Source organism: Sminthopsis crassicaudata, chromosome 3, assembly GCF_048593235.1.
Source record: "Sminthopsis crassicaudata isolate SCR6 chromosome 3, ASM4859323v1, whole genome shotgun sequence".
In the NCBI taxonomy this organism is placed as follows: Eukaryota; Metazoa; Chordata; class Mammalia; order Dasyuromorphia; family Dasyuridae; genus Sminthopsis; species Sminthopsis crassicaudata.
Window position 1 is genome coordinate 84284778 of NC_133619.1, and position 23880 is coordinate 84308657.

Sequence of the window (23880 nt, forward strand, 5' to 3'; positions counted from 1 at the left end):
TTATCTTCTTGGTCCAGGTGCTTTGCTAAATTTTTTTGGAACTTAGCCCAAAGGCATAATAAATCTTTGCCCCTTAATTTGGAGACAAATGGAGTATTCGAATTCTTTCACCATACCTGCGATACCAACCTGTGGACCCTAAGATTGGTGGGATATCTTACACCTCAATAACCTGACATGAACTATCTGTGTGATCCCACGCATGTAAGTTACTTAATCTGATTGTCCAGTCATATCTGACTCTTTGTGACCTTCTCTGGGGTTTTCTTGGCAGAGATACTGCAGTAGTTTGCTATTTCCTTCTCCAGCTCATTTAACAGATGAGGAAACTGAGACAAGAAGTTAAGTGACTTGTTTAGGGTCGTGCTCTGTGCCCTAGTTACTTAATTACTGTGAGTAAAAAAAAAATTATAGACTGTAGATTTCACTGATGAAAGGAATCTTCCTTCATCCTATACAGGAAAAAATGTCTAGTAGGCAGCTGATAATGCAGAACTATAACTCAGGAGAGAAATTAGAGTTGGACATTAGGGATTTGAGAACTATCAATCCAGAACAAACACAATAATAGAGCTTGCAGAGGAGAACAAGAGATCCAGAATAAGGCTTTGTGGAGTGTCTATATTTAAAACCCTTTACAGCTATTAAATAAATATTTTTAATTATTTTAAATTTATTTTTCTTAGTGGAGATGTCTAAAAACAACTGCCTATAGAAGGGGAAAAAAGCGAACTATTAAAAAGCAAGTTTAAGGGAATCACTGTTTTTTTTTTTTTTTTTTGGTAGAATAAAAACTCCTCTTTTGTACATCTATTATCTTTAGTTGTATTTTCCTCTTGTCAGTTTTTCAAAGTCTATCTTATAAATGAACTGCTAGAGGAGGAATATAGAGAGGCCTGGAGAGACTTAAATCAACTGATGCTGAGTGAAATGAGCAGAACCAGAAGATCACTGTACACTTCAACAACAATACTGTATGAGGATGTATTATAATGGAAGTGGAAATCTTCAACATAAAGAAGATCCAACTCACTTCCAGTTGATCAATGATGGACAGAGGTAGCTACACCCAGAGAAGAAACACAGGGAGGGGAATGTAAATATCTGTCTGCCCAGGTTGCATGTACCTTCGGATTCTAATGTTTATTGTGCAACAAGAAAATGATATTCACACACATGTATTGTACCTAGACTATATTGTAACACATGTAAAATGTATGGTATTGCCTGTCGTCGGGGGGAGGGAATAGAGGGAGGGGGAGTAATTTGGAAAAATGAATACAAGGGATAATATTATAAAATATATATATATATATATAATAAAAAAAAATAAAAAAAAAATAAATGAACTGCTAGGCAGGAAAATCCAAGTTATGTTAGATTTATTTATATAACCTATGCTCAATCCGTGCTTTTAATTTTCTCAACCTTCACCATTTTCCCTATACCCTCCATATCCCATGGTTTCTCACATTTTCCTCATCAGAAATAATATTTTCTTCTCTTTTCTCTTCATCTAGTTCCACTAAAAAGTATCTAATTCAAAGTAAGTCAAAGCTAATCTATTTCAATTTTTGTAGAATATTTCCTATGTTATCTTCCATTTCTTCTAGCACTTTTTTTGAATATTTGTGACCCTGACAAAATCGGGCCTGTTATTATCACCAGCTGAACTGGCTGGACCCGCAGAAAGAGACCTTGTTCTGGATGATTAAGAGAATTATGATACAGCTGAGGCACTGAAGTTCTTTCAGAATTGAGCAACTGAATGATTCAGGCCTGTCAATAAATTCTGGGCAAGGAAAGTGGCCGGTTACTTTCATAAAACCGAAAACAAAACAAAACCAAGACAATCAACAAATAAATCGCATGTATTTATCAAACACTATTATGTGCCCAGTGTGTGCCAGGGTACACTGAAGATGAGGAAATACAATTCTTAACCTTTAGAAATTTCGTAGTCTAGCTAGGGAGAGAAATCATACACATGGAATAGTCAGTGAAATACAAGATAGACTAGAGTGGAAAAACTTTGACTTTAAATAAATGACTTATGGAAATAAGTATGCATTAAGCACCTACAATGTCCCTCGGTTTTCTTTTTTGTAAATTAAGTCCTTTACAATTTTAAATCTCTAAAAATAAGACTGGGTCTTGAACTGGGGGCCAAAAAGATGGGTCCAGCTTTACCATGAACAATTGCAAGACCTCAGAAAAGTGGTATATTCTTCTTAGAGTTCATTTTGGGTACATTTGATAAGATCGTTCCTAAAGACTTTTCCAACCTTGAAATTCTTTTTCAGCAGATGACACCACTTTATGCTTTACTGAAATGATTAAAACTAGCCATCCTAAGATACCCAATATCCCCTTTTTGATACCTAAAAACCTGTAGCCCACTCTTCACCTATTCCCTCTTTTCTGGTCTTAAAGAATGAAGTGATTCTTCTCTGCCCCTCCTTGCCAAAACTTGACCCTTTATATCCTTATTCTAATCACCTCTTATCTCCTTCAGGACCTTCTGCTATTCATAACTTCAATTTCATCTGCAATATCTTCCTTTCTAAGGACTACTTCTACTCTCCCTACAACAACACTTAAATCTTCCTCTCTATTCCTTTCACCCCTACTAGTCTAGAAAGACCAGACCATCTATACCACTTGCCTCTATTTCCTCACCAACCTCATTTCTCAAATCCATTCAGTCTTGTTGCTATACCTGACCTCCACTCTATTCAAATTATTCTTTACACAACCACCAATGATCTTTCAAATTCAGGGGACATTTCTCAGTTCTTCCTTAACTCAGTAACATTTGATACTATAATTCACTTGTCTTCCTTCTTGGCAGGGTCTTCACTTCCCTTGCACTTCTCTCACTCAATTTATCAATTTATCCAGTCTATTGACAAGTATTTATTAGGCCCTTATTATAGGTCAAACACAATTCAATAAACCATTTATTAAATGTCCATTATATACAAAGCAATATACTGGGGCTTTAATTAAAAGATGAAAAATAAAACAATAGTTTTATATAAAGACCAAAGAAGAGGTCCAGGGAATGGTCTTAGGAAAATCCCACTGGGATCTTCATAGTCATCCTACCTCTCTCTTACTTACTTCTTTTCATTTTTTCTAGTTCTCCTTCTTGCTCCTTTAGTGTGGGCTTTTTCCTTAATTCTCTTTTCTATTTGTCCCCTTTATCATCTCAACCATTCCCACAGTTTTAATTATTACCTTTATGCAAATGAACTCAATTCTCCAAGTCGAAGGTGGTGTGGCCTAACGAATTTGAATATCAATCTCCACCTAGAAACTGTCAGCTCTTCAAATTCAGGATGTTTAAAAGGAAATTCATTAAGAGTGTTCCAAATCACTACTGATCAGAGAAATGCAAATTAAGACAACTCAGAAATACCACTACACACCTGTCAGATTGGCTAAGATGACAGGAACAAATAATGATGAATGTTGGAGGGGATGTGGGAAAACTGGGACACTGATACATTGTTGGTGGAGTTGTGAAAGAATCCAGCCATTCTGGAGAGCAATTTGGAACTATGCCCAAAAAGTTATCAAATTGTGCATACCCTTTGACCCAGCATTGCTGTTATTGGGATTATATCCCAAAGAAATACTAAAGATGAGAAAGGGACCTGTATGTGCCAAAATGTTTGTGGCAGCTCTTTTCGTAGTGGCTAGAAACTGGAAGATGAATGGATGTCCATCAATTGGAGAATGGTTGGGTAAATTGTGGTATATGAAGATTATGGAATATTATTGTTCTGTAAGAAATGACCAGCAGGAGGAATACAGAGAGGCTTGGAGAGACTTACATCAACTGATGCTGAGTGAAACGAGCAGAACCAGAAGATCGCTGTACACTTCAATGTTGTATGAAGATGTATTCTGATGGAAGTGGATATCTTCAACATTAAGAAGATCCAACTCACTTCTAGTTGATCAATGATAGACAGAAACAACTATACCCAGAGAAGGAACACTGGGAAGTGAATGTAAATTGTTAGCACTACTGTCTATCTACCCAGGTTACTTATACCTTCGGAATCTAATACTTAATGTGCAACAAGAAAATGGTATTTACACACATATATTGTATCTGGGTTATATTGTAACATATGTAAAATGTATGGAATTGCCTGTCATTGGGGGGAGGGAGAGGAGGGAGGGGGGATAATTTGGAAAAATGAATACAAGGGATAATATTATTAAAAAAATTTACTCATGCATATATACTGTGGAAAAAAAATTCTAAATAAAATTAAAAAAAAAATACTTTGTGTCTTTCACTGTGCTTAGTCCAGTGCTGAGCAATAATTACTTTAAGAATTTGAGAATTAACTACTTTTCTAACTCTCTGGAAAAGTACTAATGGTAACAAGGGTATTCCCAATAATAACTATAATTTTTTAAATGAAAAAAAAAAAAAAAAGGAAATTCATTTTTACCTCTAAATCTAGCCTTTTCATCCTCTCAAACACTCAGATTTGAAACTTTGCAGTTATCTTTGGACTCATTTTTCTTACTAACCCATCTACTCTGGCACTCAGTCGTGTTGACTCTACCTTCACAATCTCTTTCATGGTCCAATTACTTAGTGCTAATCTTCATAATCTCTCTTGAAATTTTAATAGCCTCCTAAGTGGTCTCTCCCCTTCATATCACTTCTAAAGTCATGTGCTTTACACACACACACACACACACACACACACACACACACACACACACAACCACACTTTATACCTACCATTTTGCATGCAATATTTTTGAAAACAAGGATTGTTTCTTTTTTTCTTTTTTTTTTTTGTCTTTCTATCTCCTGCAACTAGCACAACAGCGGGCCTGTGGCATTTAATAACTGGTTGATCCTCCCAATGTACCAGTTTTATCACATAATTGCTATTCAAAAACCTTCAAATGACCAAAGAAAACAATATATGTAGTAACAACTTAAGCTCAACATGCCCCAAACTGAATTATTTTGCTTCCTTCAATAGTCCCCTCTTACAAACTTATCTTTCCAGTCCTCCAAGTGTCATACTCTCTCACTCTCCATACCCATTCTATTACCAAATCATATTAAGTTTTACATCTGTAAGATCATTCCTGTAAACGGCCACTTTCCTTGCCCAGAAAATATTGACAGGCCTGAAATCATTCAGTTGCTCAATTCTAAAATGTACCCCCTTCTCTTCTATAACACATTTATCACTTTATTTCATCTTCTCTTGCTTGAACTATTTCAGTAGCCTCAAAATTCTCCCCACTTTCCATTCTCCTCTTAAGCTACTAAATTAATCTTCCTAAAGCACAGATTTGGCCACATCACTGCCCTTATTTAATAAAGTTCACTGGTTTAATATTTAATTAATTTTATTTAATTAATTGGTTTAATAAAGTTTATTGGTTCCTTGTCACTCAGGGATCAAATATAAAGTCCTCTATTTGACAATCTGATCCTCTCCTAGCTTTCTAGTTTTCTCACACTTTACTAGATTTTTAAATTCAGTGACAGCTTTTTCTGATCCCCCTTTAATGCTGTGTCTTCCTTCAATAATCTCCAGTTTTCCCTGTATATATCTTGTTTGTACATAGTTGTCATGTTGTTTTTCCTATTACACTATGAACTCTTTGAGAATATGGATTGTCTTGTCTTTCCTTTAATCCCCAGAATTTAAGTGCCAAGCACAGAGAGGCATTTAATGTTTGTTGATTGACAACAGTGATGTAAATGAGCAGATGAAAAAACTGTTCTAAGGAACTTAAAAACCAACAAAGGTCCCAGAGAACAGATAATATCTGTCTTCTCTCATATGTGGGGGGATGAAATGTTAAATACACTGTCAGATGTGGTAGTTGACCACATTGGATATTTTCTTAATTTTTTTTTTTTTTTTTTTTTTTTTTTTTTTGGCCACAATGGACGGTTCAATTTGAAGGGAAGGTGGAAATGACTTATAAACACAAAAGCCACCAAAAAACATAAAAAAACCCAAAAAACTCAAATGCATATCCACTCTGTAAGATAGTTGCAATTCAAAGAACTATTCAATTTATTTTCAACTTAACATATTTCACAAGACTCATTTTTATATTCCAGCCAAACTGAACTTCTGTGGAAGTTTCCCAGATCCCTTCCAGCTGGAATCTTTTCATTTTTTGAATTCCTAATTGTTCTGACCTGTGTATTGGATGAATCAACGTTGTAACTTGCAAACTTATCTGTGTACATTTTACCCCAAGATTGAACTCTAAGAGAAGTTATATCATGGACCATTGTCATTGTTCATCTTTACATCTTCAAAGACTAGTACAAACTACATCCTTAATAAAGTTTTGCTGAATTAAACTGAACTCACAGACTTCTGTGTGATTTAGATATTTCTCGGACTAGGAATTACCCATTCTTTCAAAAATAAACAAGAAATTAATCTTTAAATTTGTGAAAATTTCAGATTTTCAGCAATCACACTGGGAGTTTGGCTAGGATGCAATCAATAATTTTAGATACAAAATCTCTCTGCCATCACTACTTACCATTACAATGTTAAGTGTTTTTCTAACTTTCTCATAGAAATATAGAGCTGGAAGACACATTAGTTTAGTCCAACTCACTCATTTTGCAGATGAATAAGGCCCAGAAATATTAAATGGCTTACCTAACTTCATTAGCCAGTGGGAGAGTCAAGACTAGACAGCTGGAAACTGAGCCACCTGTGTAGCCCTCTGCTGGGACTAAGACATAAGACATAACAATAATGGAACCAGTAAAAAAAAAAAAAAAAAAAAAAAAAAAAGTAAACTCCATAATACAGATAAGCATTGCTTATTTATTATTGATAATACTGCTAATAACTCAATTAACAGTTTAAGGTTTACAAGGTGTTTTCCTTAAGTTTTGAGTCAAATATCCCCTAAATTTTCAACTCTCCATTTTACAGAAGTGGACTGGAGGTTCAGAGAAATTAAATGACCTGCCCAGTCACTCAGCTATCAAGTGTCAGAACCAGAATCTGAACTTAGTTCTCCTGACTCCAAACCAACGCTCTAAATTACAACCCTGTTGCCTTCTAATTAAAAAAAAAAAAAAAAAAAAAGTATGCATATAGCTTATAATATCCCAAATGTGAGAGGTTCTGCTGAATGGGCATGCTATAAATCAAAAAATGAGGGCCCCGAGTCCTGACCTGATACTCGTGGGAGCACCTGCATAGTGTCTGGCACGGCTGCAGGCGTCGCTCAGTCCGGAGGCCACCCACAGGACACAGCCCTGTCCCCCCCCCAACCTCCTGAGCTGCACCCTCTCTTGGGGGCCAAGGGGAACCAGGCTGAATGAACACTCTCGCTCCACGCCGGGACCAGGCCAGCCCTGAGAGGCCAGGGCCGGGGCAGGGAGCTGCGAGACTAACCAGAGCGCGGCAGCCCGGGATCGCCTGGGAGGAATTCCAAGTTCAACCCCGCCTACATCTCCGGAGCTCGGGGCCCCCATCCGGGGCTTTCTTTCCCCAAGACCTAGGCTAGACCGTCCCTGAAGCCGGGCGGGAAATAAAAGGCAGAAGCTCTCCGGTAAGCATGAGCTGCTCAGGTCGGAGGGGCACGCACGGCCAAACTCAAGTGGTAGCCCTCCAACTCGGGGCAGGAGAGGAGGGAAAGGGCCCGCGGGTTCTCTCCGACCCCGGGGAAGCCGGGAGCACCGAGCTCGCAGAACTTACCGGAGGCCCGCTGGAGATCGGGCTCCGGTTCGGAGAACGCGGCCCAGGCAACGAAGCGGCGACTCCAGCAGCAGCGGCAACTACGCTGCAGACGTACAGAGGCTCTGGGGACGCCCGAGCAGCTCGCACCGCAGTCCGCATGGAAACCCCGCCCTCCGCGTGTCCCGGCCGGCTTGCCTCCCATTGGTGGAAGTGGGGCCGGCTTCTGCCGTAGACCAGCTGGCCCAGACTGGCCCGGAGCCGCCGGGCCGGCTTCCTGCAGCTCCCAGAGCTGGTGTGATCCGCCGCCTGCTGAAAGGGGCAGCGGAAGCCAGCAAACCACATTTTCACGTATTCTCCACGGTCCAACAGGAATCTCCCTGACAGCTGGGGTTATTTTCTGCTTCTCTTTGTCTCCCCACCCTTCGGCACTGTGTCCGCAGCACCGGGGGCGATGAATGAAGGCTGATCTCTTTCCCGTGGCACAGGCGGGAAGTTCCCCCGTACATAAATCCGAGCTGGGTGGTCGCTCGGGATGAAGGAACTAAGCTTGTCTCGATTGTGGAAGGTTTTATTTTTTGTTTGTTTGGGGGAGGGGGACTAGGAGAAGCCTCCAGCCCAGAGGCTGCCACGGCATTGCTGCACTTGACTCTTCGAGTCAATGAGGAATTGAGGAGTATCTGAAATGTGCCAAACACTGTGTTAAATTCTGGAGGTACCAAAAAAAAAAAAAGAAAAAAAAAGAAAAAGAAAAGAAAGGTAGTAGAGAAGCTGCCATTAAAGAGCTCACAATTTAATGGGGAAGATTGCAATCAAGTACCCTCACTTTGCTCCGCTGCCGTGTGGGGCCAGAGGAAATCTGGGGATTTCGATCTGAAGCCGAAGTAGTCCAACGTTATGGGATGCAGAGGAGCCCTTTAAAGGGAGAAAGCTCTTTCAGGCAGGCCCTACCTCCCCTAGGTTTGCAGAGGAGGGGAAATCGTCTTGGCAGGAAGTAATGTAGTGCAGCAGAAAAAACCCATGCTGGTGAGCCAGAACCCCGAGGTTTGTGTCCTCGCCCGGCGTCTTGCTTGCCACTTCGTGATCCTTAACTTTGCATCTTTGGCCAGAAATTCCGCCACCTCTGAAATTAAGGAGCTGGACTAGGTGATTTCTTCCAGATCTAAGCCCTGGGGGGCTGGCAGGACTCTTCCTTTGAGACCCCAAAATGAAGCTAAAACTAGTCCTCTTACCTTCCTGCTGTTTCCTTTTTGAAAGAGAAGGAAACTACCAGTTCCTAGCTCCAACCCCCAGGAGTCCAAGCCTAGATCTTAAGGACCACAGTAGTCCAGCTTTGATGGGAGTTCCATGTGTACCTGGAAAGATTGTCAGTATCCCCCTGAAGTATTCCGAATTGACTGTTGTTTGTTTAGAATGTTTCAAAGCGACTTAAGAAACAAAATAAAACGATTCCAAGAATATGTGCATGAACGGAGGAAGTGAAAAAGGGTGTGAAAATCATTAGTATATAAACTAGCTGTATGATCTTAGCAAAGTAATTTGAGATCTCTTTGGATCTGTTTCCTTTTTACAATGAAAAAAATGAGCTAGTTAACTTTTTTATATATAATAATTGCTTTTCATTTTTCACACAGCAACAAGATTTAATGATGATCAACTGTGATGGACTTGGCTCTTTTCAACAATGAGGAGATTAAGGTCAATCCCAATAGATTTGTAATGGGCAGAGCCTTCTGCAACCAGAAAGGACTGAGGATTGACTATGAAGTAGGTTGTGGTCCTTTTAAGAAACTGTATTTCCTATTGATCTGTGATTCCTTTCAGATTCCTAGCCTCTCCTGGCTGAGGCATAAAGCCAAGCCAAGCCAAGCCAAGCCAAGTTGTCTTTCCAGGATGTCAGAACCTTTAATTCAATTACAAATCCTGGTCAAAAATCAGCCCTTTGAATTCCAATAGGAATGGCAGAAACTAGGCATGGACCTAGTTTAACACCACATAGTAAGATAAGATCAAAATGGGTCCATGATTTAGGCATAAAGAATGAGATCATAAATAAATTAGAGGAACATAGGATAGTTTACCTCTCAGACTTGTGGAGGAGGAAGGACTTTGTGTCCAAAGGAGAACTAGAGATCATTATTGATCATAAAATAGAAAATTTTGATTACATCAAATTAAAAAGTTTTTCCACAAACAAAACTAATGCAAACAAGATTAGAAGGGAAGTAACAAATTGGGAAAACATTTTTACAGTTAAGGTTCTGATAAAGGCCTCATCTCCAAAATATACAGAGAATTGACTTTATAAGAAATCAAGCCATTCTCCAGTTGAAAAATGGTCAAAGGATATGAACAGACAATTTTCAGATGATGAAATTGAAACTATTTCCACTCATATGAAAGAGTGTTCCAAATCACTATTGATCAGAGAAATGCAAATTAAAACAACTCTGAGATATCATTACACACCTGTCAGATTGGCTAAGATGACAGGAACAAATAATGATGAATTTTGGAGGGGCTGTGGGAAAACTGGGATACTGATGCATTGTTGGTGGAACTATGAATGCTTCCAACCATTCTGGAGAGCAATCTGGAATTATGCCCCAAAAGTTATCAAAATGTGCATACCCTTTGACCCAGCAGTGCTACTACTGGGCTTATATCCCAAGGAAATACTAAAGAAGGGAAGGGACCTGTATGTACCAAAATGTTTGTAGCAGCCCTTTTTGTAGTGGCTAGAAACTGGAAAATGAATGGATGCCCATTAATTGGAGAATGGTTGGGTAAATTATGGTATATGAAGGTTATGGAATATTATTGTTCTGTAAGAAATGACCAACAGGAGGAATACAGAGAGGCTTGGAGAGACTTACATACACTGATGCTGAGTGAAATGAGCAGAAATAGGAGATCATTATACACTTCAACAATGATACTGTATGAGGATGTATTCTGATGGAAGTGGATATCTTCAACATAGAGAAGAGCTAATCCAATTCCAATTGATCAATGATGGACAGAATCAGTTACAACCAGAAAAGGAACACTGGGAAATGAGTGTAAACTGTGAGCATTTTTGTTTTTTGTTTTTCTTCCCAGATTATTTTTACCTTCCGAATACAATTCTTCCATTGAAACAACAACAGCAAAATTCGGTTCTGCACATATATATATTGTATCTAGCATATGCTATAATATATTTAATATATATGGGAATGCCTGCCATTTAGGGGAGGGGGTGGAGGGAAGGAGGGGAAAAATTCGGAACAGAAGGGAGTATAAGGGATAATATTGTAAAAAAAAAAATTACCTATGCATATGTACTGTCAAAAAATGTTATAAATATAAAATTAATTTTAGAAAAAGATTATTAAAAAAAAAAAAGAATTCCAATAGGAGATCCAGATTGTTCTAACCCCTCCTGGATCTGAGCCATCTTGGGCTCTTCCAGCCCCCACTGGTTCTGATGAGAACTAGGTAAGGAGTATCTAAATGAAATTAGGTTTAATTGAGGTCTAGTGGCAGGTTCGGGGAACAGGGAGTCAAATAGAGATCCCCTGCAACCTCTTTGGATTTGGTGCAAAGATACAGAGTTAAATGAGGTCTAGTAGCCACACAAGAGTCCTCTGTAAAGGAATTTACAGACCCAAAACCCTAGATTGATAAAAGAGGTTTATGGAGGTAAGGTTTAGTTAGTAAAGTTGAGGGCAGAGAAAAAGGGCACCGGAACCATTGGTCTGGTGGGCAGAAACCCTTGACATGACCGGCATAAGGATGCCATGTTTGGGACCTCTGCAAAGAGTGGACTCCAGTTTGGCCCTTTTTATAACAGAGGGGCTTTTGATAATCTGAAGGGCTTGTGGATGGAGTCTCAGGTTGGCTTCTGGCTTGAGCTTCAGCCAGAGTTAGAATTTGAATAGAATTCAATGGGTTTTTAGATAAGGAGGAAATTGTGCTTGGAGTGGGGGTTGGGAAACCTGAGCAGCATTAGAATGGGGGGGGGAGAACAACCCAAGTTAGCTCAGATCCCTATGGGCTAGGAGAGCCTGGATATCTCCCATTGGAATTCAAAAGGGTACTTTTGACCAAGATTTGTCAGCCATGGGGGTTGGGAATCAGAAAGGAATCTTAAAGGGATCACACCCACATTAGTTCTGCTCTGCTCTGGTTGTCCCAGCTCCTACCAAAACACCCAATATAATAAGATTCCATCAACTAGTCTTTGAAGATGGATCTTGGCAGCTCCCTTTACTACCAGGATCTTCTGTCCACTGAGAACTACATTCTCAGTGCAAAACTCCTTTTTCCATAGATCTGCCACTATAGAAATTAGTCTCTGGGTAAACTGATTTCTATCTAACAAACTTTCATTTTGTAACTAATATTTGGGAATGAGTGAATTCTTTTACTCCTAAAACCTGCGGCTGATTTAAAGGGGATTCTTAATAACTCTCTTATAGCCACTAACGTTGAGAACACCAGGAATCTAGACCACTCAAACAGCATCAATTGTGGATCACAACATAATATTTTTACCATTTGTTGTTTGCTTGATTTTTTTTCTTTCTCATTTTTTAAACTTTTTGATTTGATTTTTCTTGTGTAGCATGATAAATATGGAAATATGTTAGAAGAACTACACAGTTAACATATTAAGATTACTTGCTGTCTAGAGGAGGAAAGTGGGAAAAAATTAGAACACAGGGTTTGCAAGGGCGAATGTTGAAAACTATCTTTGCATGTGTTTTGAAAAATAAAAAGTTATTTTTATTTTTTAAAAAAAGTTACCGACCAATTTTTTCATCGTACAAAGGAAACTGAGGTCCAAAGAGATCTTAAGTTACTTTGTTAAGATTATACAGCTAGTTAAAAGGCAGCAACTACATCATTAGAATCTCAGTGTCCTTTGCAATACATCCTGTAACTTGTCAATTTTCCCTCATACTATTTGCCTAACCACCACCATAACCAGGAAATGGAAAACTATTTTTATCATCTAGTATTTGGTTGTAACTATACTTATTAAAAAAGCTCTTCTCTCTATTTGTAGTATGTGTATGTGTGTGTGTGTGTGTGTGTGTGTGTGTGTGTGTGTTGAATGTAGGCAAATCTCTGAAAAGGGGTATTATATGCCCAGGTCGTACTGTTCAGCCAGTCCCAGTATTATGAATGCCAAAATAATTAAAGCAAAGAATTGTAAAAAAAAGTAAACAAGAGAATACTTTCAATAATCTATAAAGTGCAGTAAGTAACTGTCAAAAAAAAAAAAAAAAAAAAACTCTGGTACATGATTCCAGGGGATTTGTTGATAAACAGGTCTACTCACCTCCAAACAGGAGAGAGAATGGGATAATGGATTCAGGATGTGGAATGAGAGATATTTTGGACCCCAACAATATAGGTATTTGTTTTTCTCACAATATGTAAATCCTTGACATGGTTTGACATAGCATAAGGATGCTATGTTTGGGACCTCTGCAAAGAGTGGACTCCAGTTTGACTCTTTTTATCATTTATAGGCTTTGGACAATCGGAAGGGGCTCGTGGGTGGAGTCCCAGGTTGACTTCAGGCTGAGTTTCAGTTTATTGTAGGGCAAGACAAAAAATAATTAAACTGGTAACAGTGTCAGAGAAGGGGTTATATTCCAGAGATGAAGAATAGTATTGCCCTTTATCTGTAATAGAGATATAGGAAGAAGGTAGGGTTTAGGGGGAAAGATAATGAGTTTAATTTTAAACATATTGTTTAAGGTATTTACTGGACATCCAATTTACGATGTCTGAAAAACAGTTGGAGATGTGAGATTGGAGGTCAGCAAGTTGATTTGAGAATCCAGTAAAGTAGACTTACTAGTTTTATATCCTTGGGCAAAGTCATTCAGTAACTGAGCTTCAATTTCCTCCCCAGTCACCCTTATCTGACTCTATCACTACATGCACTATTCATCTCACTGCATTGCCCAGGGGAGGTAAGTTCATTTTGAACCTTTAAACAGCTCACCTTTCCATAATATTTCAAGTTTTAAAAAGTAATATACAAAAGTTATCTCACATAATCTTCACAACAACCCTGAGAAGTGAGTGCTATTTGATGAGAAGAAATTGAGGCTTTAAGCTGAGATGGATCAGCTCTTTTTCTGGTTGTCTGATTACCTTTCTCTCCTTCCCCAAAGTAACCAAGGGCAGGTCCAGATAGCAAATGAATTCACTATCAATGCTGTATCAAAACAAAGTCTTTATTGATAGTAAAGGGATAGACAGGCATTTGGCCTCCAGAAAGGCCAAAGTGCCTGGCAAGGGCCAGGACGCCAGAACAAGTTGGCAGGCACAAGGCAAGGATAAACCGAGTGTGAGGAAAACAATTTTAGAAATTCATTTTATATATAACCAGGATCATAAAACAACATTTGCACAGAGATGTTATCCAAGAAGTTCAGGAGATATTTGTAAATAAGACAGGAATTTCATTTGTGTCTCAAATTATCTCTTTAGCCTCTTCTAAGACAGGAATTTCCTGTATCTTGGGCTATCTCTTTTTGACCTATCTCCTCAATTCCTGGTGGTGATGAGGTTAGTGACAATAAGAGAGTTGTTACAATATCGCCTTTAATTGGGCACAGGTTTAAAAGTGAAAGAATTCACTTATTCCAGAATTGTTAATTGCAAAATGAAAGTTTATTTTTGGATAGAAATCAGTTTGCTAAGAGACTGACTTCTATAGTGGCAAAGTTCTATTGAGAAATGGAATTTTATGCTGGGAGAATCAGTGGGCAAGGGTCCTAGCAGCTGAGCAAAATACTTTAGGCCTTCTGCAAAGAGCTTAGTTGAGGAAGCTGTGATATGTGCATCTTAGTGGAGGGCTGGGACAGCTCCGAGCTGATCAGACCAGGATTCCTCAATTGAATGAGAATTTAGAATTTCTATGGGAGTTGATTTGCCCTTGGATATACATATTGTGTATGTATGTGTGTATATATATATATATATATATATATATATATATATATCCAGGGAGGATGGGCCCTGTATCTAGATTTCTTGGGGCACCTAAATGAAATTAGGTTTAATTGAGGTCTAGTGGCAGGTTCCGGGAACAGGGAGTCAAATAGAGATCCCCTGCAACCCCTTTGGATTTGGTGCAAAGATACAGAGTTAAATGAGGTCTAGTAGCCACACAAGAGTCCTCTGTAAAGGAATTTACAGACTGGAAAACCTAGAGTGATAAAAGAGGTTTATTATGGGGTTTGGAAGTAAGGTTAAAAGGTAGGAAGACACCAGAGCCAGGGTGGTTCCGGTGGGCAGAAATCCTTGAGATGGCCGGCATAAGTATGCCATGTTTGGGACCTCTGCAAAGAATGGACTCCAGTTTGGCTCTTTTTATACTATAGGCTTTGGACAATCTGAAGGGGCTCGTGGGTGGAGTCCCAGGTTGGCTTTGGGTTTCAGCCAGGGTTAGAATTTGAATAGAATTCAATAGGTTTTTAGATAAGGATGAAACTGTTCTTGGGAATGGGGTCCCTTCCCCTGAGGCAGAATCCAATGCTCTTATGCTGCCTCACATTCCTAAATTTGATAAGTCTCTTACACCTGAGGGAATTAGTTTCTTTTCTGTTTTTTCCTTGGGGTGAAGTGGGGGGGAATTAGTTTCTTAAGTCACAGCCAGAAGTATTTGCATTTTAACATAGTCTTTTCTTCAGAACCTGAAGGAATAAATCTCTAAAGATGAAATTTCAGTTAGTTTATACCTGGAGAGGAGAGTTACTGTTAACCTGGGAGTTTTCCTGGTGCTCTTCAATTACACTATATGAGTGAATGGTATTGATAGGGGTTGAGGTCCCTTTAAGAACACCCCTTCCCATGGCTGACCTTTGATTTACAAATCCTGATCACCGGGCTGTCCCAGTACCCACCAGATCTGAGCCAATTTGGGACACCACCCACAAGCCCCTTTAGATATAAAAGAACCAAACTGGAGCTCTCTCTTTGCAGGAGTCCTTCCCCCCAAACATGGTATCCTTCAGGCCATGTAAGGGTTCCTGCCCCGCCCAGCGACTACCTCTGGCCCTCTTGTCTTTCTACCTTTAACTTTACTTCCAAATTCCTACAATAAACCTTTTTATCAATCTAGATTTTCGGGCCTGTAAATTCTTTTTACAGGGGACTCTGCGCTGTCATGCAACTATCTTTGCACCAACCAAAAAGGGGTTCCCCCTTCCCTAACTCTCATCAGTATGTCATAGGACATAGCCCAAAAAGGACATTTGCCTTCAATTAACTAGTAAAAGAAAGACCTTATAGTAATGATCCCAGGTTTTTAAATTACTATCCATTGACATTTTCAGTTTATTAATTGAATACAGAGGTTTATCATCCAGGAAACATGATGGAATAGAAAGAGAAGTTTAGAATCAGTGAGTTTTAAATTTCCTAGGCCTCAGTTTCTTCATCAGCAAAACAGTTTAAGATGCTCTCTAAGGGTCTTATCAAGTCTAAATCCTATGATTAGTTAACATGGTGCATACGGTAATCATAAAGTATTCGGTAATCATAAAGTACTATGCAAATTCAAGTTATTGTTCTCAGGATAAAATTGTGACTACAAATTCATCCAAGGTGAAAAAATCGGTGTAATCTGTTACTGAGAATCAAATAGATACCAATAGTTTAATTAAAATGTTCTCTGTAGCATGGATAGATGTGAAGGCCAGTCCTTGAAGCATGCATGAAAATCTATTTATTACATGCTTCCTGAGTGCCAGGAGTATCTACTCAAAATAAAATGAGAAAAAAAATAAAATAAAATGAGAGCATGAGTTGTTTCCCCCCCCCCCCCAATGATTTAAATATTAGAAGTTCACTATATTTAAGAATGAAGCATGGAAGGGTTAACTTTTTTATGTCAGGAACTTCTGTAGCCATCTTGTGAAGTCTATTTTTCCTTTTCAGAATAACATGCATATGTGATCCTTGGCTCAAAGGACCAATGGTATGGGACACTCTCCTCATTAATTATTTAGTGCTCCTTATCTATATGACTGTAAAATTAGTGAAAGCCAAATAGAAAAAAAAAATTTATTCTGTCTAATAAGACATTGATTCTATGAAAGGAGAAAGAGTCTATTTTATGGAAATATTTTGCATAACTTCACTTTTGCTTTCTCAATGAGTGGGGGTGGGAGGGAGGAAGGGAGAGAATCTAAAACTTAGTTTTAAAAAGCAAAGTAAAAGATTTGTTTTAAGTGTAACTGTAAAAAATAAAATATTAAAAAAAAAAAAAAAAAAAAAGTGAAGGACAAATAACAACAAAGGAGAAATTGTCTGGGAAAAAGCAGACATATAAAGAAGCTGGCAATCCCTATCATGTCCTTATCCCAAGTTTGCTGTTATAGAATTCAGATTGAGATACTTATGTACTTATTCTAAAGCACAATATTTTAGGAAGCAGGTGTATAATTCTAGCCCAGCGTCTCTTCTCTATGAAGAAGCAGAGTAGTCAGCCTCTGGTCAAAACCTTCTGCTTTTCTTCCAGATAGGAATGGGTTTTCCTTCAAAAAGGGTAGGAGGAAGAGATATTAGAAAGATCTATCCTTGTCTCCCTTCAAGTTACATCATATGGGTCATATATAACTTACATGGGCCAAACAAAAACAACAGCCAAAAACATTTCTTCCTTATAAATAAAATAAAATATTTAACATTATAAAAGAAATCAATTACAATAAAGATGGTTATCAAATTATTTTTAAAGCATATTTTCATACCCTGGCTAAAAACTCCTGAGGCTATCGGGATATGTATCTACCCAATATTACTTAGAGTTTTCAGTTTAAAATGTGCTCTGAATCCAACTCTGACTTTTTAAAATTAAAAATGAAACACCCCTGCCTTCTCTCAGCAGAGATAAAGAAGACTATAGGTATGAAATGCAGTATATACCATCAAACATAGTTGTGGTATCAGTTATTCTTGCTTAATGTTTTTGGGTTTTTTTGTTACAAGGAAGGGTTTGCTGGGGGAAGGAGGAGAAGGAAAAGAAAGAAACTGATTCAAAGGGAATTGATTTTGATATAAAAGCATAAGATAATGTAACATTTAAAAAATATTTTTAAAGGAGGCTTTGGATTTAATATGTACTCAATAAATAAATTAATTAACTAACAGTTCAGGCAGCAGCCATACCTGACATCCTAAGCATGTGCAGGAAGACCTGAGTTCAAATCTGGTCTCAGACACTTAACACTTCCTAGCTGTGTGACTCTGGGCAAGTCACTTAACCCCAGCCTCAGGGGGGAAAAAAAATGATTAATTGGGAGTGAAGAAAAATGAGATATAGCATTTTCCAGGCAATCTTTGTCCTTCCAAAGGATAGGTCAAGGCCAATCTTTGTCATGATGGCTTGAGTAACAAAGACATTCCCGGTGGAATGAATCAATGCCAAGTTTGTCCTATAAAGCAGAAAAACAAGGAATGATTAGATAGCTTATTACAAAAAAAGTTGGGGTCTACAGTCTTCAGTGTCATTAGGAACTCATATATTTCTGCTTTTCATTTTCCAGGCACCTGGTTACAATCTCCAGCACCATCTTTCCTTTTCTCTACTTTCCTGAAAAGGAATGATTATACCCTCACCCGGAGGTTACTGATTAATCCAGTGAATGCTTTTGTATTTTTTGACCTCTTAAATATTGCCCTATTTATAAATATGTTAGTCCATCAGTTGTCCTCGTTCTTGAAGACGACCAAAATGACATCACTATGTTAGTCAAGTCTGTGGCAGATCAGACCAATAGGAGTTCAGAATGCTCTGCCACAGGTTGAACACAAATAGATCCTCTGAACATTTGAGATGGCTTCTCTAACTTTGGGTATTTTGCGTTTCTTCTAAGCTAATTCAGTTCTGCTTTGCTCACAAAGCACAGTACCTGAGCAAAATAACTGGACATGTATACATATATTGTATTTAATTTATACTTTAACATATTTAACATGTATGGTCAACCTGCCATCTGGGGGAAGGGATGGGGGGAAGGAGGGGAAAAATTGGAACAAAAGGTTTGGCAATTGCCAGTGCTGTAAAATTATCCATGCATATATCTGGTAAATAAAAAGCCATTAAAAAAAAAAAAAAGCACAGTACATTCTCTGGTGAGGGCACACCATACTGGGCAATCCTGTGCCAGTGTCTCCCATGTCTCCCAATCAGTTCTAAAGTTCTTAAGAGGTGCCTTGCATTGCTTTTTCTGACCATCTTATGTGAGCTTGCCCTGGGTGAGTTCTCCATAAAATAGTCTTTTTAACAAGTATACATTTGGCATTTGAGCAATATGGCCAGTCCAACAGAGTTGTGCTCTCTGCAGTAAAGTTGAAATGCTTGGCAGTTTAGATTGAGAAAGGACCTCAGTGTCTGGGACCTTATCCTGCCAGATGATCTTCAGAATCTTCCTAAGACAATTCAAATGGAAGTGATTCAGTTTCCTGGCATGGAGCTGGTAGACTGTCCAGGGTTCACTGGCATTCAACAATGAGGTCAGCACAATGGTGCTGTAGACCTCCAGTTTGTAGTCAGTCTAATACCTTTCTTCTGCCACACTTTCCTCCTGAGTCTCTCAAACACTGAGCTTGCTCTGGCAATTCATGTGTCAATCTCATTATCAATGTGACTATTGTTAATGGAAGGCATTTCAGTAGGGATTTGAATGTACAATGTTGGAAATACAGTCCAACAGGGTTACTTTTGAACTCCAAGAGTAGAAACAGCCACTTTCTGGGAAACTTAATCTGTGAGTGTGAATTGCTGGGGAAGTTTCCCAAATTAAGTATTAAATTATGATTTCCTTATAATAAATTAGAATAATTTGGCAGTTTATTATTTTAAATATGATTTTATTCTTTATTTTATGAGTTTATTTGGTTATTTGTCCTTGTTGATGGTTATAAAGTTTTATAATTTTTCAAAAAAGATTATCAGAGACCTATGACCTCTGGCACAGGCCTTCTCAAGAGAACAGGAAATGGATCTAAAGGTGTGATCAAGGATTGCTGCTGACCTTGCAACATAGTCATCCTCATTTCCAAGTTCTTTAGTCTAATAATATCACCTAGAAATTGAAAGGATCTCAGAGATGATCTAGTCCAATCTTCACTTTTTATGGAGCAGGATATTGAGGCCAAGGTCACATAGGGGCTGAGTGTCAGAGTAAGGTTTTATGTTCCAGGATTCCAGTGGCAAGGCTCATTCCACTATACCACAACTAAGACCTCTACTCTAGTCCAAAGCAAGAGATTTTTCCAGAGACCCACCCTCAAAAATAAGGAATGAAAATTATTATTGGCAGTATTTGATTTCCTTCTTCTATTATAGAACTTGAAGAATTCCCCTCTAAAGACCATCTTTTTCATTTTTCATTCATGGAGATAGGATCTTTGTCTTATATGCTCTTAGGGAAGCACCAACGTGGGCCTAAAGAATTGTTTTTTTAATTGTTAGACTGGGTCAGTGCTGGACCTTTCCTACTAGTTGTATGTTATCAAACAAGCGACTTAACTTCCAAAAATCAGTTTCCCTAGCTGTAAAAAGGGAATAATACTACTTTTCTTACAGACATTACAAAATTATGAAGATAACTCTGTATAAAATGCAAATTACTAGGAAAAAAAATACCTTACACTTAAAAAAATTAATTCTCCTTGAAGCAATGATTCCTTAAATATGAAGGTTGTTATGGTCTCAGTGCATACTTGTCTAATGCTTTCTCCTTTTGATGGTCAATTTCTCTTCTTGTTCATTTCTGCTAGGGGGTCCTAATTATTCTTTATGTCCTTCTTATATTTTAAAGGTTCTACCAGGACAGAATAGAACCTAGATATTTTTTCATCTGAGACAAAAATTGTTGGGAGGGGTATAGAAGACCTTGACTTTTCTTAAGCCATAAGAAGGGTGGCCCATCTGGGACTCACTAAAATGTCAGAATGGCAACTCCAAGTTTGGTTGTTTTGTTTTTAATATCTCTTTTAGAGTTTTTGTGAATCTTTTTTGCCTCTACTATTTTCTGTAAGTTGAAATAAAGGTTGTGTCCTTCTACAAATTTCCAAAATTCCTGCAAATCAAAGGACTGAGAAATTTAAAGTGAATAGAGTTTAAATGGAATTTAATAGCATGAATAGAATGCAGAATGAAAGGAGTTTACCCACTCTTTATTTATTTATTTTTTGCTGAGGCAATTGGGGTTAAGTGACTTGCCCGGGATCACACAGCTAGGCAGTGTTAAATGTTTGAGGTCACATTTGAACTCAGGTCCTCCTGACTTCAGGGCTGATGCTCTATCTACTGTGTTACCTAGCTGCCCCTCCACCCCTTAAAATCATTAGAGTTGTGGGCTTCTTTTGCTTATTACTTATAATAAAAATTGTTATCTAGCACAATCTCTCATACAAATAATTAGACAATTCAACATGAAAACAAGAACCAAAGATTTGAATAAATTGACTCATAATAAAGTAGAACTAACAACAAAAGGAATTGTCCTAATGACTACAATAATGTAATTGATAAAATACTAAAATAAAATCAAACTCTAAGAAATTGATAAACCAATTAAAATTTCTGAGAATAGATAATGAAACCCCTCACTCCCAGTAGAAAGTCAAGATACAGAATAATTTATATATGTACTATCTGCAGTGACTATCAAATGTTTTTCCTTATTTTTCTTTGTCAGAGAGAAGGGTTTTCCTAGGCATAATGAATCAAGTCAATGAACATTTTTAAGTGCTTACTATGTACTAACAGTATTAAGCCCTGGGCATTATGATGAGTAAGAGGCAGTGTATATAGCTGTGATATAAGAACAAAAGGCATCAATAAAAAATGTGGTCACTTTTTTTTTTTTTCCAATGTGACCTAGACCAAGTTGTTGCTATCAAAATTATGGCTGCATCTAGTTCAAACAGGTAAGAATAGGTTTCCACATTCCAATACTGGCCTTTTCTGATCCCCAAATGAAAGCAGCTGACCTCAATTTAGGAAAGCTTGAGGTGGCTAAGTTAAAGATTAAGCTTCTTACTTTCTGTTTTAGACAATTTAATGATACCAATAAGATTAAGGTCTGGTGGCTGATAATCTTAGAAGAAATCACTCCCTGTGTGAATGCATCTCTTCAAGAAAACAAATTTATTTACTGTCTTTTGGACCTCTCCTTCAATTGCTCATATAATTTCCCCCATTTAAAGCCTCTTCTTCCTATGTTCCTTGTCCTAAACGTCCTTTACTCCTGTCTCATCTACAGAAGGAAGACTTCTTCTTTTTTTTTTTTTAATTAATAATAGTTTTTCTTTACCAGATATATGCATGGGTAATTTTACCACATTGATAATTGCCAAACCTTTTGTTCTAATTTTTCCTCTCCTTCACCCACTCCAGATGGCAGGTTGACCAATATATGTTCAATATGTTAAAGTATAAATTAAATACAATATATGTATATATGTCCAAACAGTTATTTTGCTGTACAAAAAGAAATAGTGTACATTTAGCCTGTGAAGGAAACCCAAAATGCAGGTGGACAAAAATAGAGGGATTGGAAATTGTATGTAGTGGTTCATAGTCATCTCCCAGAATTCTTTTGCTGGGTGTAGCTGGTTCAGTTCATTACTGTTCTATTGGAACTGATTTGGTTCATCTCATTGTTGAAAATGGCCACGTCCATCAGAATTGATCATCATATAGTATTGTTGTTGAAGTATACAAGGATCTCCTGGTCCTGCTCATTTCACTCAGCATCAGTTCATGTAAGTCTCTCCAGGCCTTCCTGAAATCCTCCTGCTGGTCATTTCTTACAGAACAATAATATTCCATAATATTCATGTACCACAATTTATTCAGCCATTCACCAATTGATGGACATCCACGTAGTTTCCAGTTTCTGGCCACTACAAAGAGGGCTGCCACAAACATTTTTGCACATACAGGTCCCTTTCCCTTCTTTAAGATTTCTTTGGGATATAAGCCCAGTAGCAACACTGCTGGGTCAAAGGGTATGCACAGTTTGATAACTTTTTGGGCATAGTTCCAAATTGCTCTCCAGAATGGCTGGATGTATTTACAATTCCACCAACAATGTATCAGTGTCCCTGTTTTCCCACATCCCCTCCAACATTCTGTATTATGTTTCCCTGTCATTCTAGCCAATCTGACAGATGTGTAGTGGTATCTCAGAGTTGTCTTAATTTGGTCTCTGATTAATAATGACTTGGATCATAGAAGGAAGACTTCTAAGGCTACTTCTCCCCATTCCCTTCTCTCCTTAGACTGCTACACTTTCAGAAAGACAAATCCTACCTTAGATTGTTTATGATCCTGGGTAAGTTACTTAAGTACTTTCAGCCTCAGTTTTCTCATCTGTTATATGAAGATGACAACAGCACCTGTTTACAGAGTTGTTGTAAAGCACTTTACAAACTTGAAAACACTATGTAAATACTAAGTAGTAGTAGTAATAATACCAGTTGTTTCTGTTTGTCCTTCATTTTCAAGGAGGAAAAAGGAACAAGACATCACAGCAATGTCTTGACTAATGCTTGAATTGGATTAGGTGAGGCAAAGTTGCACAGAGGCATCAGGCTCACTCTCCCTTCCTGAAATCCAGTGGCAAGACAAAAGCCAAGATGAGTGGGAGTGGCCCAGGATGTGGTAGATGACCTTGGCCCTTTCAATGTCTGGTCAAAGCACTCCACAGCACCTGCTTCAGCCTCCTTTTCGGCCATTGGAACAAACTGTTTCTCATTTGCCCATTCCACTGGGGAAAATCTTCACATGGTTGATATAGACATTCCCTAACTCACAGACAAGTCTGTCAGTTACCCTTAACCTAGTTCAGCCTGTCTGTTAAGCCTGAGTATGGCTGCCATATATGCTACAGTTTCCTGGAGCCATAGGTGAGCTTTGGGTGAATCAGGTGGACACCAAAGGTAGATGGGCAGCCATGAAAAGGGCTTTGCAGGCCTTCATACCAGAGGTTTTAGTCCACCTGAATACCTCTCAAAATAGTAATATAAAGGCAGGGGGAAAAGGAAATAAGCATTTATATAGCACCTACTATAGCTAGGTACTAGATTGAATGTTTTTACAAATATTATTTCATTTGTTACTCACAACAACACAGGG

The 23880-nt window shown here is 38.2% G+C and overlaps 1 protein-coding gene across 3 annotated transcripts in view; it reads right to left on the reverse strand.

Annotated features, from left to right (window-relative positions):
- The window catches only part of SLC25A30 (solute carrier family 25 member 30), an 87950-nt gene that overhangs the window by 25384 nt on the left and 38686 nt on the right, over positions 1-23880 (reverse strand). The window contains exon 1 of one of the 3 annotated variants that reach the window (XM_074299130.1): positions 7737-7871. The exons of 1 other annotated variant lie outside the window; for it this stretch is intronic. The gene's annotated coding sequence lies outside the window, so the exon portion shown is untranslated. Of the gene's footprint in view, positions 1-6683; positions 6760-7736; positions 7872-23880 lie in introns of those variants that run through there. One more of the 3 variants, XM_074299132.1, reaches the window with a different exon arrangement.